The sequence below is a fragment of the Cherax quadricarinatus genome, chromosome 15 (assembly GCF_038502225.1).
Source record: "Cherax quadricarinatus isolate ZL_2023a chromosome 15, ASM3850222v1, whole genome shotgun sequence".
Classification (NCBI taxonomy): domain Eukaryota; kingdom Metazoa; phylum Arthropoda; class Malacostraca; order Decapoda; family Parastacidae; genus Cherax; species Cherax quadricarinatus.
The window spans coordinates 49,701,537-49,718,013 of NC_091306.1; positions in this window are offsets into that span (position 1 = coordinate 49,701,537).

The window sequence follows — 16,477 nt, forward strand, 5'->3', positions numbered from 1 at the left end:
ATGAGCCAAAGGGATGTTAGAAAGTATTTCTTCAGTCTCAGAGTTGTTAGGAAGTGGAATAGTCTGGCAAGTGATGTAGTGGAGGCAGGAAGCATACATAGTTTTAAGACGAGGTACGAAAAAGGTCATGGAGCAGGGAGAGGGAGGACCCAGTACCCGTCAGTGAAGAGGAGGGGAGAGGGGCAGAGTCTCGACCCCTGCAACCACAATTAGGTGAGTACACACACACACACACACACACACACACACACACACACACACACACACACACACACACACACACACACACACACGTCATGACGAATAGGTAAAACTTGCGATTTTGGCTTAAATAACAACGCTCTTCTTGCCGAATAAGGCAAGCAAAAATTTGTGTATGCAATCATTTCGAAAAGTCATTCTGGACCTAGAGAGAAAAATATATTTCATTGTGTTTGCTTATTATTAAATTGTTGTTAACTTGTCTAAAATATATTTACTTGGATTAGGCTAATTAAATTGCGCTTGATGTAATAATAATATGAGAGTTTTCTTTGGTTCTTTTGGTACAAAATTATTAATTTTTATATTAACATAAACGAAAAAAATATAGAAAAAAATATATCTTTAAACGAATAAGAGAAATTTGTAGAAAGGACTTAATTTTAAATGAGTTCGTGCTAATTGACATTCTTTACTTATTCGGCACAACATGCACAACACGTAACAAGCCCTGACGGACAAACATCCACCCAGGGCTCCCAGTGCCATCCTTGACTTCCCTGACATTGCAGCAGGCGAAGAACATTTAACCTTACAGGATGCTGATGTGTATAAAGCTATGTCATTTCTTCAGGGCTCAGCAGGAGGTTTTACCGGTTTAAGACCACAATACTTCAAACTAATGCTCAGTCCAGCACTTGGTGATGTTGCAGAGAGGTCACTCTCTGAACTCACAAAATTTTCCAGTGTTTGCCTGGCTGGCAGTGTCCCAGAGGCCATTAGACCCCTCTTCTTTGGTGTTTCATTTTGTGCCTCCAGAAAAAGGATGGAGGAATCAGGCTCATTGCAGTGGGCAACAGCCTTCGGCGCCTAGTCGCCAAGGCTGCAGTAAGAAGGGTGAGTCAAGAGGCTGAGGCAATGTTATAACCAACTCAGCTCGGTTTTGGTGTTCAACAAGGCTGCAAAGCAGCTGCCCACGCAGCACGAGTATACATCAACAACATGTTCGATGAAAAAGCTTTGATCAAATTGGACTTTGCCAATGCTTTCAACTTAGTGATAAGGGATGCTGCTCTCCAAGTAGTTTCTAGACTCTTCCTTCCCTCTATCCCTTCATACAATCGTGTTATAGTGTGACTTCTAACTATTGTTTAGGGACCATGAAATTGACTCGTATGAAGGTGTGCAACAGGAGGGCCCTCTCACTCCCTTTCTCTTCTGTTTCGTCATCAAGGAAGTCACAGAAGCACTCTCCAGTGAGCTCAGTATCTGGTTCTTGGATGATGGTACCCTAGCTGGCAATACAGAATCTCTCCTAGAGGATAACAGAAAAATTAAATACATGGGAGAAAGCCTGGACCTATCTTTAAATCCCACCAATTGTGAAATAGTTTCTACCAATAGACAGATGATCCAGAATATTAATGCTGTTTACCAGGAGCACGAGGCATTGATCTAGCCAACAGCACTCTCCTTGGTGCTCCTCTTGGATCCAATGCCATCGATCTGATCCTAGAAAAAAAGTCTCAGACCTCAGGATGGTGGAATGCAGGATGAAAGACATCGATACACATGATGCCTTCTACCTACTCACGAGGTGCCCGTGAATCTCAAAACTTACCTACTTTCTGAGATGCGCCCCAGCCTTCAGCAGTCCGAAACTCAAGGAATGTGACTTTCTCCTGAAGACCATGCTAGAGAGTGTATTGAATCTTTCCCTCGAAGATGGACAGTGGTTGCAAGATTCACTTCCAGTCATGCTTGGGGGCTGGGAGTACGCAGATCCTCCCAGATCGCCCTACAAGCTTTCCTATCCTCTTCCATAGCACCAAACGAGTTAATAAGACAAATTCTTCCTGACAACCTCAGTGACTCAGCAGGAATACAGGACTCTAACTATGCCAGTGCCATCACTGAATGGAAGATTCTTGCTGCTCCAGCACCAAGCTCTAGTGCAGCACTAACCTACAAACAGTCAAGCTGGGATGACCCCATCGTTGAAAAGGTGCTTGCCAACATGCTCAGGGCTGTAACATCAGATGGGGAGACTGCCCATTTCCAAGCTGTGAGTGTACATCACTTGGGGGACTTTCTCCAAACAGTTCCCATTTCGGCAATGGGAAAGCGCCTCGACCCTAAGGCCCTTCGTATTGCAGTGGCTCTGCTCTTTGCTGTCCCAGTTCACATGGAATATACGTGTATTTGCGGTGATGTACAAGCCGACCAATATGGTATACATGGTCTTAACTGTTCCAAAACCAAGGGCTGGCATGCAAGACACAATCAGATCAACGACATCATAAAGAGAGCATTTGCTACAGCTGAATGCCCAGCCGACAGGGAGCCCCGATCACTAGCAGTCAACAATACCCAGAACCCATCAAACTGCCCCCATAGGATCACCATCTACCCTTGGGAGAATGGCAAGCCTTTAGCATGCAACTATACCTGTGTGTCCACATTGGCTGACACCTATGTCCATCACAGTGTCGGTCGACAGGGAGGAGTAACAGATCGGCAAGTACAAGGACATAAGCCAACAGTATTAATTTGTCCCAGTGGGATCAGAGACCTTGGGATCATGGGGAAAAAATGCTACACGTTTCCTTAACGAACTGGGTTCCAGACTCATCGACACCACCAGGGACCCAAGAGCAGCCACTTTTATGTTCCAGCGCCTCAGTGTGCCCATCCAGAGGGAAAAAGCATGCTGATACTGGGCTCCCGTCCGGCTTCGGAGGAGCTGGAGGAGATTCATAACCTTTGATATATTGTACCAACGTATTCATGTTTGTGTTTTCTATCAAGGTATTCTGTCTATTAATAAAGTTAGCATGTAGCATAAAAATACAGGGGGTAGTAGAAGAAAATATTCAAACAGCTCTGGGAAGAACCTTATTTGTTTTTATTAACACATCAGCCGTTTCCCACCAAGGCAGGGTGACCCGAAAAAGAAAAACTTTCATCATTCACTCCATCACTGTCTTGCCAGAGGCATGCCTACACTACAGTTATAAAACTGCAGAGTGCAGACACTGTACTTCCCATGTCCAGGACTATCAGTTTCCCTGAATCCCTTCATAAATGTTACTTTGCTTGCGCTCTAACACCACGTCAAACCCTAAAAACCATTTGTCTCCATTCGTTCCTGTCTAACATGCTCAGGCACAGTTACCGAAAGTCCAAGCCCCTCGCACACAAAACCTCCTTTACCCCCTCCCTCCAACCATTCCTAGGTCAACCCCTACCCAGCCTTCCCTCCATTACAGATTTGTATACTCTCAAAGCCATTCTATTTCGTTCCATCCTCTCAACATGTCCAACCCATCTGAATAACCTCTTCTCAACCCTCTAGATAATAGTTTTGGTAATCCGACACCTCCTCCTAATCTTCAAACTATGGATTCTCTGCATTATATTCACACCACACATTGCCCTCAGACATGACATCTCCACTGCCTCCAGCCTTCTTCTTGTTGCAACATTCACGACCCATGCCTCACACTGAGGAGGCGGGGCCAGGAGCTGAGACTCGACCCCTGCAACCGCAAATGGGTGAGTACACCCATACAAGATTGTTGATGTAACTATACTTTCATACATTTCCCTCTTTGCTTTCATGGCTAAAGTTCTTTCTCTCCACAGACTCCTCAGTGCGCCACTCACTTTTTTCCTGTCTTCAGTTCTATGATTCACCTCATCGTTCACAGACCCATCTGCTGACACGTCCACTCCCAGATTTCTAAACATATTCATTTCCTCCATATTCTCTCACTCCAATCTGATATCCCATCTTCCATTTCTTATTTTTTGTTATCCTGATCACCTTACTATTTCCTATATTCACTTTTAACTTCCTTTTACATAGGTAAGACACATATGCAACAGTTAGGTATCTACATTTCGAAACGTTTCGCCTACACAGTAGGCTTCTTCAGTCGAGTAGAGAAAAGTTGATAGAAGCAGAAGATACTTGAAGACGATGTAATCAGTCCATCACCCTTGAAGTTTTGAGGTGGTCAGTCCCTCTGTCTGGAGAAGAGTACTGTCAGACACTGCAGCACAAGGGTATCTTGATACAGACTTAAAATCAACTTTGTCAACTTCTACTAGTGAGAATGGCTGGATTTGAGAGGGACCTGACCTTCCAGCGAAAACATTCTTACCTCTACTAGTGGCCTACATGTCACCTCCTGGCGTTATATAAGGCTCCATCCTGTCACTTCAACTCCATATTGTTTCAGACTATGGAACAATACTCTTCTCCAGACTGAAGGACTGACCACCTCTAAACTTCAAGGGTGATGGACTGATTACATCGTCTTCAAGTATCTTCTGCTTCTATCAACTTTTCTGTACTCGACTGAAGAAGCCTACTGTGTAGGCGAAACGTTTCGAAATAAAGATACCTAACTGTTGCATATGTGTCTTACCTAATAACCTGTCGGTATTTTATACCATTTGCATGTTCATTTCTTTTTACATACCCTATCAAACTCATCAACCAACCTCTGCAACTTCTCTTCACAATCTCCCAAAAGCACAGTGTCATCAGCAAATATTCTTTATCATTTAACCCCACACCTTACGCCTACACCCGAGCATTCACTTCTCATTCAACTCCATCTTTAAATATATTGAACAACTATGGTGACATCACACATCCCTGGGAAATAATCCCCCTCTTGCCTGCATACTCTAACTTGAGCCTCACTATCCTCGTAAAAAAATTTCACCGCTTTCAATAACCTACCTCTGTTCCATACATTTGGAACATCTGCCACATTGCCTCCCTATCCACCTTATCTCCCTTTTCCAAGTCGATAAATACCACAAAAACCTCTTTAAACTTATCTAAATACAGTTCACCTAGGGGTTTCACTGCAAACACTAGGTCTACACACCCTTCCTAAAGCTTACTTATTCATCTGCTATTCTGCTTTCCGTCTTACTCATAATTCTTTTAATAATAACTAACTCATAAACTTTACCAGGTATACCCAACAGATGTATTCCCCTATAATTTTTACACTCTCTTTTGTCCCCTTTGCCTTTTTACAAAGGAACTATGCATGCTCTCTGCCAATACCTAGGTATCTTACTCTCTTCCATACATATATTAAATACAAGCACTAACCACTCCGAAAGTATATTTCCACCTATTTTTAACATTTCTATCTTTATCCCATCAATCCCAGCTGCTATATATATATATATATATATATATATATATATATATATATATATATATATATATATATATATATATATATATATATATATATATATATATATATATATATATATATATATATATATATATATATATATATATATATATATATATATATATATATATATATATATATACGAAACAACCACTGTGAAAGAATAATGAAATTCCAAGCGCTTTCGTGACTATATATATATTTATATATATATATATTAATATGTAAGCTACGGGGAGTGGAAATCTTTAGCTCAAGGACTTTCACATTTCTCAACGCATCATCAGGAGCTATGCAATGTTACAAGGTTGCAACTGATGGAATGAGGGGAATTTTTTTCTCAGAATTGCTCATTGCTGGTGTAATCCCTGCTGCTGGCTCTCTTAGAGTAGGCCAGCCGCTAGTATTATCCCCGGCACAACCGCCATCCACCACCCCCCATCCCCCCATATGTAGTGAGAGGATTTTGAGAAGTCAAGAATTATGAAATTAGAAGATATGGTAGTCCGCCTTAAGCTTTTTCTAACCATTTAGAGCAGGTCATGTGACTTGGGAAAATTTGTTTCTAAGTGGATATTATATATAAATATGGATTGGTGTTATTCTGTGTAATCTTTATAATAAATAAAAGAAAGGAAATGAAAGTGCTCTTTGTCCATTTAAATGTCACTGGGATACTCTCAGTCTCAGGGGTACTGAGGAGTATCTCTTTATATTTTCCTAAATATTGTCTATTATTCTTCTCAGTATCGATTAATATCCCTTACTTCGGATTCTTCTGTACCATTTTTATAATATTTCTATGATTATTAAAGGCTCAACACCCACCAGGTAAAGTAAAAGGACACAAGTGCAACTAATGTGACATTTTATTGTGGCAACGTTTCGCTCTCCAGGAGCTTTGTCAAGCCGATACTAACAGTATATGGACACAGTGGGTATATAAAGGCTCAGAGTGAGGTGCAATACTAGTAGTAGTAGTAGTAGTAGTAGTAGTAGTGACAAAAGTTGTAGTAGTAGTAGTAATACAATATGGTAGAGCAATTAATTCGTAAGTGAGTAAAAGGATACAAAAGCTATTACTTGGGTAACATAAAAATAGGTTGGACAAATATAGACTGGATAGAGAAGACCTGTTTCAGTGTTCACTCTCTGTAATGCGCTTTGTGTAGTATATCAGGAGAGACTATGTGATGGCAGGGTTTACTGTTTTCAGGAGGATTCTTGCTAAGACTTCAGAGATGGTGAAGCTGCCGTTGGTTTGTTTAATTGTACTCGAAACAGCTATCAGTGCTGATTCGAGGCACTTGCGTCTGCGGAAATTAGTTTCTTTGATCACTAATTGGGCGTCCCTGAGTTTCATGAGATGATTGGTAGAATTTCGGTGTTGTACACAGGCGTTGTTCAAGTTATGGTTCCTACATGCGTAAATGTGTTCATTGAGGCGGGTGTCGAGGTTTCTTGCTTTTTCACCTACATAACTCTTGTCACAGCCTACACAGGGTATAGTGTAAACTCCTGCATTGACTGGTTCGTGGTGCTTTTATTTTGTCCTGGTTAGATCCTTTATTGAAGTGATAGAAGCGATGACGACTCTGGTGTTAGCTTGTGAAAGTACTTTTGAAACGTTTAGTGCAACCTGGCTGTTGGGAAGAATTATAACTTTGTTGGGAGTGGTGTTGGTGCGTGGAGAATTAATGATCTGAAGAGCTCTTTTCTCCCAGTCTTTGATGAAAAAGGAAGGAAAATGTAACTCAGTGAAGGTTTGGTGAATGTATGTACATTCCTCGTCAAGAAACTCAGGACTACAAATTCGGTATTTTCCTCTTAGGAAAAACCCGATGATGATGCCTTTTTTGGTTTTAGTATCTTGACTGGAATAGAAGTGTGTGAGATCATTTTTATTGGTAGGTTTACGATAAACTTGAAATCTTAGGTTGTTGTCTACTTTGTGAATGAGGACGTCGAGGAAAGGTAGCTTGTCATTGGACTCTTCTTCTAGTGTAAACTGGATCGCCGGTTCAACTGCGTTGAGCCTTGCCTGAAGATTCCGTACATCAAAACGTTTGGGAGTTATTACGAGGACGTCGTCCACGTAACGTAACCAAGTGACGCTTGAAGGGATGATGTTGGCGAAGTGTTCGGACTCTAGGTGTTCCATGTATAAGTTGGCTAAGACGGCACTGATGGGGGACCCTATTCCCATGCCGTAGGTTTGTTTGTAGAGCTTGTTATTGAAAGAAAAGCAGTTAAAATTGACAAAGAGTTCAATCAAGTCAACAAAATCTCCGGGAGGTAGAGGAAGATTAAGGTTCTGATTAACTTTACGTCGTAGAACCTCGATGGCTTTTGTGGTAGGTACTTTTGTGAAGAGGGAAGTCACGTCCAAACTGCTTAGTTTCTTGTTACGGATGGAGAGGTTTCGGATGCTGTTGAGAAGGTCGCCTGAGTGTTTAAGATGAGCGGGGCTGATGGTCCCCAGAAGGCAGGAAAGATGTTTGGCAAGAACTCCGGCTAGTTTGTGTGGAGCACTGCCTATACCTGATGTGATTGGTCTGAGAGGAATATTGTGTTTATGGGTCTTGGGTAAACCATACATGTGCGCTGGTTTAGGGTTGCTTGGTAACAAGTACAGAAGTTTCTTCCCTTCTCTAGTGCGTTTGAGTATTTGTATGGTTTTGTATAGAAAATCTTTGGTGAGTGTCTCCCACTGTTGAGTGCTGATGGGTTCGTATGTAGACTGATCACTCAAAAGGTCCATCATTTTAGTGTTGTAGTCACTGGTGTTGAGTATGACGACTTCACCTCCTTTGTCGGCGGTGGTGACGATAATGTTGGGGTCGTTGGCGAGGTCCTTAAGTGCAGTGGTGTATCGTCTAGGAAGATTAGAAGAAGAAGGCTCACATAAAGCTGCAGTGAGAAGGCCCTGTATATAACCCTTCTGGAAGTTGCTGTCACTGTGTCTATGGTTCCTGGTAACTAGATTGAGTTGATACTTAGGTTTGCGTATGTTGGTGGTAAATTTGAGTCCCATACTCAGTGCTTATTTCTCGTAGTCAATTAAGGTGCGTGACGATAAGTTGTTTATCGTAATAACTCCCAAACGTTTTGATGTACGGAATCTTCAGGCAAGGCTCAACGCAGTTGAACCGGCGATCCAGTTTACACTAGAAGAAGAGTCCAATGACAAGCTACCTTTCTTTGACGTCCTCATTCACAAAGTAGACAACACCCTAAGATTTCAAGTTTATCGTAAACCTACCAATAAAAATGATCTCACACACTTCTATTCCTGTCAAGATACCAAGACCAAAAGAGGCATCCTCATCAGGTTTTTCCTAAGAGCATAATACCGAATTTGTAGTCCTGAGTTTCTTGACGAGGAATGTACATACATTCACCAGACCTTCACTCAGTTACATTTTCCTTCCTTTTTCATCAAAGACTGCAAGAAAAGAGCTCTTCAGATCATTAATTCTCCACGCACCAACACCACTCCCAACAAAGTTATAATTCTTCCCAACAGCCAGGTTGCACTGAACGTTTCTAAAGTACTTTCACAAGCTAACACCAGAGTCGCCATCGCTTCCAGCACTTCAGTAAAGGATCTAACCAGGACAAAATCAAAGCACCACGAACCAGTCAATGCAGAGGTTTACACTATACCCTGTGGAGGCTGTGACAAGATTTAGCTAAGTGAAAAAGCAAGAAACCTCGACACCCGCCTCAATGAACACATTTACGCATGTAGGAACGATAACTTCAACAACGCCTGTGTACAACACCGAAATTCCACCAATCATCTCATGAAATTCAGGGACGCCCAATTAGTGATCAAAGAAACTAATTTCCGCAGACGCAAGTGCCTCGAATCAGCACCGATCGCTGTTTCGAATACAATTAAACAAAACAACGGCAGCTTCACCATCTCTGAAGTCTTAACAAGAATCCTCCTGAAAACAGTAAACCCTGCTATCACATAGTCTCTCCTGATATACTACACAAAACTCATTACAGAGAGTGAACACTGAAACAGATTTTCTCTATCCAGTCTATATTTGTCCAACCTATTTTTATGTTGCCCAAGCAATAGCTTTTATATCCATTTACTCATGTACGAATTAATTGCTCTACCATATTGTATTACTACTACTGCTACAACTTTTAAATAACAAAAAAAAGCACAATACCGTGACTGGAACGATACACAAATAACCCGCACATAAAAGAGAGAAGCTTACGACGACGTTTCGGTACGACTTGGACCATTTACAAAGCCACACTAACCAGAAGTGGAGCAGGACGGCTATATATAGGCAGTAAGAGGTGGTGGTAGTAGCAGCAGTGGTAATAGTAGTATTAGAAGAGGTAGTAGTAGTAGTAGTGGTAGTGGTAGTGGTAGTAGTGGGGAATAAGGAGGAGGAGCCAGTCAAATACAAAGAAAGGGGAGCACTGCAAGGGAGCTAGGTGCCCACAGAGGGAGAGCAAGAGTACAGAGGTGGGTGAAAGGGGAAGTGGTGAAATAAATAAAGAAGGAACATAAACACGAGACAGAAGAGAGAAAGACAACCCAGAGGAGAAAAAGGAAAGAGGAGAAGGGGAGATGGAGAAGAAGAAAAAGAAAAAGAAAAAATGAGGAGTCAGGTTAAGTCACGGGTGTTCTGAAGTTTGGAGCATTTTACAATGTAGTGGGAGAGGAAGGCATCTACAGAGACGAAGCCGTCTAGTTGAGTCCTCTCTAATACACAACTTTCCTTGTATGAATCTTAGTCCTGGCTTCGTCTCTGTAGATGCCTTCCTCTCCCACTACATTGTAAAATGCTCCAAACTTCAGAACACCCGTGACTTAACCTGACTCCTCATTTTTTCTTTTTCTTTTACTTCTTCTCCCTCTTCCCCTTTCCTCTTTCCTTTTTCTCCTCTGGGTTGTCTTTCTCTCTTCTGTCTTGTGTTTCTGCTTCTTCTTTATTTATTTCACCACTTCCCCTTTCACCCACCTCTGTGCGCTTGCTCTCCCTCTGTGGGCACCTACTTCCCTTGCAGTGCTCCCCTTCCTTTGTATTTGACTGGCTCGTCCTCCTTTTTCCCCACTACTACCACTACCACTACTACTACCTCTTCTAATACTACTACTACTACTACTACCAATACTACTACTACTACTACTACTACTACTACCACCACCACCTCTTCCTGCCTATACATAGCCGTCCTGCTCCACTTCTGGTTAGTGTGACTTTGTAAATGGTCCAAGTCGGACCGAAACGTCGTCGTAAGCTTCTCTCTTTTATGTGCGGGTTATTTGTGTATACTACAACTTTTGTCACTACTACTACTTCTACTACTACTACTACTACTACTACCACTAGTATTGCACCTCACTCTGAGCCTTCATATACCCGTTTGTATCGGCTTGACAAAGCTCCTGGAGAGCGAAACGTTGCCACAATAAAATGTCATATTAGTTGCACTTGTGTCCTTTTACTTTACATATTGTCGGTAATTCTACCAACATTATTACACCCACCAGGTAGACAAGGGAGGAGGAGGGAAGTGAGGTAGCAGGTTGAGTTTCAAGTAGGTTTGCCATGATGGGTCCTGGCCTGGGTGTTCTCCAAATGGTGACCCGGCAGTGGTTTCCAAAAGAATATTTGAGTTTGTACAAGTAATATATCATTTTTATCAAGGGCACGATGAGCAATCGTACCAGGTGGAGTACCATTTACATCCCTATGACAAGGGCACGGTGAGACTTCATGGTGAGATGTAGCGTTGCCAGCCCCTTAGCAAACATTCACCAATTTATACTCTCACCACCAATCATTCTTACATCCACTCTCTTAACTTACGAACTTTTCTTTCACACCCTTGCATACAAAGCCTCCTTTATCCCCTCCCTCCAATCTTTCCTAGGACGACTCTTACACCTTCACTACACTGCAACTTTATACACCCTCCACGTCATCCTGCTTTGTCTCATCTCTAAATATCCAAACCCTCCTTAATATTCCCTCATCAGCCCCTGGACAATACTTTTAGTATCACTGCAACTCCTAGTTTCCAAACTACGAATTCTTTGCAGAATATATTCGCCACACAGTGCCCTCACACAACTCCACTGCTTCTAGCGTCCTCTTCGCTGCAACATTTAAAACTCATGCTCTACACCCTTGTAAGTATGTTAGTTCCACTATGCTCTGATACATTCCTATTTTTTGTCTGTGTAGATAACATTCTTTGCCTCAGCAGATGTCTCGATGCACCACTCACCTTGTTTCCCTAGTTATTTCTATGGTTCACTTCATCTTTCATGGACCCGTCTGCCGAACAATATACTCCCAGATATCTGAACACACTTTCTCCATACTCTGTTCTTGCAATCTGAGATCCAGTCTTTCATTACCTATTCTTTATATACACTCATCACCACGGTCTTATGTATTTGTGTGTGCGTGAATATGTGTAAAATCTTCCCAACCGTTAAGAGTGTAACTTCCTCATCGACTCTTTCTCAGTCTGACCAGTGGTGAACTTATTAATACAGTTCACATTTGATGGTGTGGAGTTGCCACACCTGAACGGAATAGAATCTTGTTGTCATACCAGGTGACACTGAGAATATACTCTGCCACTGTTAAACGTAGAAAAGGTGTGAGGGTTTCTGAGGTAAACTATTGCTCTGAAACTTAGTTTCTTTCTCGATTCTTTCCCACGAGTACTAATTAAGGGGACAAAATGGTCTCTGAAAAAAATTAAGGTGAACGTTTAGCTGGGCGAAACATGTTCCACCTTCCACGCATTACGTGAATGAGGAGCAAAGAGGTAGTCGTAAAAATGATGGGAATTTCGTTAAAATAGTTATTGTAGATGAATGGTTCAGAGAACCGACATGTTGATAAATTAGACACATGTGCAACTCTTGGGTATCTTTATTGAGGAAACGTTTCGCCACACAGTGGCTTCATCAGTCCATACATAGGAGAAACTTGAAGAACAGGAGGAGAATGAGGTAATCAGTCCCTCAGCCTTGAGTCGATGTGTTCAGTCCATCAATCTTGAGTATTCTACTCAAGTCGATGTGTTCAGTCCATCAATCTTGAGTATTCTACTCAAGATTGATGGACTGACCACATCGACTCCAGGTTGAGGGACTGATTACCTCATTCTCCTCCTGTTCTTCAAGTTTCTCCTATGTATGGACTGATGAAGCCACTGTGTGGCGAAACGTTTCCTCAATAAAGATACCCAAGAGTTGTACATGTGTCTAATTTATCAAAATTGTTACTGTTTTACTGATCTTCAATTAAGTGAAAAAAGTATTAATAGAATATGATAAGAGAATAGTGCTAGACTTTAAGGAGAATATAATAAGAATTTAAGTGTGATGATGCTAGAGTGAGTTAAATATAAATAATATGTGGAAAAAGAAAAATGAATGTTAAAACCTAAAAAAAATAAGTGGACAAGGAAACATGAGTGAAAAATGAGAAATGCGTTTATGTGGAACAAGGTGTTCTTACAACACCTATTTACTACTACTACTACTACTACTACTACTACTACTACTACTACTACTACTACTACTGCTACTGCTACTACTGCTACTACTACTACTACTACTACTACTACTACTGCTACTACTACTACTACTACTACTACTACTACTACTACTACTACTACTGCTACTGCTACTACTACTACTACTACTACTACTGCTACTACTACTACTACTACTACTACTACTACTACTGCTACTACTACTACTACTACTACTACTACTACTGCTACTACTACTACTACTACTACTACTACTACTACTACTACTGCTACTACTACTACTACTACAACTACTACTACTACTACTACTACTACTACTGCTACTACCATCTCTAAGACTACTTTTAAAATTGCTGCTGCTATTACTACTACTGCTGCTAATACTATTACTACTTCTACTCCAACTGCTACTACTGCTACTCCTACTATTAGTACTAATAATAATAATAATAATGATAGTAATAATAATAGTAATAATTAGTAAGAGAGAGGTGGAGTTTATCAACTAAAGGAGATAGCAGTTAAGGTAACATATAAACAGCTGTTGGAAGAAAGATGGGCTAGTGAGAGCACAAGCAATGATGTATGGGATAGATATAAGAATGTAATGTTACAGTGTTCAGAAGAAGAGCGATTGGTGGAATGATGAGGTAAAGAGAGTAGTAAGAGAGAAAAAGTTAGCATATAAGTAAAAGGGATACAAGGTGAGAAAAAGAGATGTTAAGAGAGTGGTGAAGTAATGAAAAGGAAAGCAAATGAGAGAGTGGGTAAGATACTATCGGCAAATTTTCTGAGAGTAAGAAAAAGTGAGATTAATAACTTAAGAAAGCCTAGTGAACCAATGGATTTGACTTTAACACATGCGCAGATATACAAAAAAAAAAAAAAAAAATCTCGTCACTCACTGTGAGGCAGAAGTGATATCTGGTAATTCAGACGAAGTAAACAGAGGAGTAAAGACTGCTTTCATGAATGAATTAATGCGCTTGTAACAACGATGGCAATATGGTTGACAAAATTAATTGCCGGTACATTCACTGTATACACTGACAAGCAGATCTATGTACTCATATATGTTAGGTAGTGAAGATATTGATGAGTGTATCGTAGAATGAGTTTATTTTCCTGGTTTTGATTAATCAAGTCTATTTACAAATTGTGTCCATGTTCAGTTTCATAGGAATCCATCTACATGTATATAATCAGATTTAGAGGTGAACGCAAAATCTAGCCGTTTGAACAATCATTCACCAGCAAATCCAATAATGATTGTTTTTTATTGCAGTGGTAAAACTTTATTACTCCACCGACCTGTCAGAATGTTCTGTGACATAAAACAATAAGGAATAGCAAGACACAACAATTCGCGTGTCTACCTATTTATAGGGTTGATGTCAGACTAAGGTTCATACAGAGTGTGGCAGACAATACCTGTCACATCTGTATCTTGCATCGTAGGCAAGCCAAAATGTGCCCAGAGTGGTAATATTATCTGGAAGAAGGAGAGTGGTGTGTCTGCTGCAGACATCACACGCCAACCAGACATGTCATGGGACAGTGTATAAAGGGTGAACAAGATGGTAGGAGAAAGTTAACCTGCACGCTCAAGGAAAATCAGGAGCTCCCAAGGAAAGGTCAGCAAAAAAAGGCGAATATGTAAGCTGCAGAAGCAAATCCATTAGCTAATGCATAAAAAAAAGAAATAACTTTAATTTGAATTCTTAAATTTCTAAAATATATTTCCAACTACGTTAATATTGTGTTAATATTCTAAGTAAATTGTTTGACATGTCATTTGTTTAATATCGTTTGCATTTAGTTATTAAAATTGTTAATATCTTAGCATTGACGACCAGTGACTGTGGAGAGAGTTAAACTGATGCTGTAGCTAGAGAACCTCAGAACCTCAGAATAAACCCGATAACGAACCATCAGAAAAAAAATTACAATGCTGCAGGATTATATGAGGTTAGTTGTCACTGTATAACAAAACTTTTGAATGAAGAATTAAATTTGTCTTCTGGACATCTGTAGCATGAGCATCATAGGTGTGCAGCTCACACCTTGAGGCTTGCTGCTAATTCTAATTCGAAAATGATGGGTCGGCAAATTCAAAAGCACAATGTCTCCAGGAAAAAGATAGTTGGAGCGTATTGACTACAGATGTGACTAAAAATAATTTTAAAAGGTTAATAGTTCCCCCTGCAACCTAATCGAATTCATTGTACATCCTCTTCTTCAGAGAATATGTTTCAGTGATGAAGCCAAGTAGCTCAGATAATGAATGTTGTACAAAGAGAGCAGGATGCATATTTAAGAATTCTCGTACCCAGCCAACCAGCTTTTTTTTTAATGATTACCATTGCAACGGATCCTCTCCAGATCTACCCACCTCTCGCAAAAGTATTAATTGCTATGGTCATGAAACGTTTTAAAGTGTCATGTAACATGATACTATCATGGCTGCTGCTTTCCAAGTTTCCAAGTTGTGCTGGTCAGTTAATTAAGGCAAATAAAACGATAGACGGACTTGAGAGTCATGAGTTCCACCATGAGAATAGTTCTAATCATTCTCCTTTGTATGGACTGATGTGGCGAAACGTTTCCTCATTAAAGATACCCAGGTGTTGCACATGTGTCGAATTTATCAACTTGTCGGTTCTTTGAACCATTCATCTACAGTTCTAATCAGATTAGGTTAATAGGCGATGAAAATGAAGATTTTTTCAACTGTCATCTTGGATGAAAAAGCAACGGGGTGAATTCATTCTTTCCGTGATCGGAATTCAAATATTCACTCATTGCCTCAGATACTCCATTTCCAACGGACTCTGATGTCCAAAAGGTTTTTCTCATTTGGGTAAGACATGGTGCGTCCTAAGTGACCTCTTTGACTGGAAACCTAGTCTCTCAAAATGAACAAGACTTTAGGTTGGGGGACATCACCAATGTGATGATTTAAATATTTTACGGATATAAAAGACTGAAAGACGAGAAGTTCAACATAATTTTCACTTAAGACTTTTTCTTGCTTACAATAAAAAGTTCACTTATTTTTTGAGCTGTGTAATTTCACTTTGTTTAGTTTTCCATTCACTGGAAACTCTTGTTTCATATTATTAATCACTTTTAATAGACGTATTATTATATTAAAATTAAGACTATATGAACGAGATTCTTTACAATATTCCTTCAGTCATAAAAGTGTAGCGCTAGCAGTATGTTAGTGCTGCCGGTACCGCGAGCAGCGGTACTCACGCTACTGTTATGGTATTCTCTAATCTTAACTGTTATGGTATTCTCTAATCTTAACTGTTATGGTATTCTCTAATCTTAACTGTTATGGTATTCTCTAATCTTAACTGTTATGGCATTCTCTAATCTTAATTTTAATATTATTTAGTTGTGATTGGCGAAATGCTCCTGCGTTATTATAAGCTTTAACATGTATGAAATTCGTATGTGATTCAGTCATTTTGCAGCGTAAAATC